We start from the raw sequence: 657 nt of genomic DNA, 5'->3' as shown, positions 1-657 counted from the left end.
TCGGATCGCTTGCTCCACCCCCCGCCCAAGCCTGACGCCTCTGACCCAGGCTTCAGGCCTGGGCAAGGGGAGCATCATATCCCGCCAATACCCGGCTCCGCCCCCCACCCAGACCTGATGCCTCTGGCCCAGGCACCAGGCCTGGGCAGGGGACCCCCAGCCCCCCGCCCAGGCCTGATGCCTTGGCCAGAGGAGTTGACCCTCATCACCCTCCGATCACCAATCACCGGATTGGCCTCTTGACCAGGCCTGAGGCCTCTGGCCGAAGCATTAGGCCTGGGCAGGAGACCCCCAGTTCCCCGCGGTTGCAGGCTCCGCCCCTGCACAGGCCTAACGCCTCTGGCCTAGGCGTCCGGCCCGGGCAGCAGGGACCTGCAGTGGCAGCGGGGGGCACCGCGATCACGCGGGCTCCGCCCCTGCCCCTGCAGGACGCCTCTGACTGAGGCATCCTGCCCGGGGAACAGGACCCGCAGCTGCAAGGGCCCGCGATCCTGGGCTCCGCTTTAGGCACAGGCAAGGGACCCCTAGCACCTGGAACTGCCAACTTCGACCGTGCCCAGCTCCCATCCCTGGCTCCACCCCTACTTCCTGCTATCACTGTCCAGGGTGGCAAAGGCGCCTGATTCTCCGATCATGGCTGGGGGACAGGGCATCCTG

Source organism: Myotis davidii, unplaced genomic scaffold (genome assembly GCF_000327345.1).
Source record: "Myotis davidii unplaced genomic scaffold, ASM32734v1 scaffold916, whole genome shotgun sequence".
Taxonomy (NCBI): domain Eukaryota; kingdom Metazoa; phylum Chordata; class Mammalia; order Chiroptera; family Vespertilionidae; genus Myotis; species Myotis davidii.
This window is presented reverse-complemented; position numbering follows the sequence as displayed.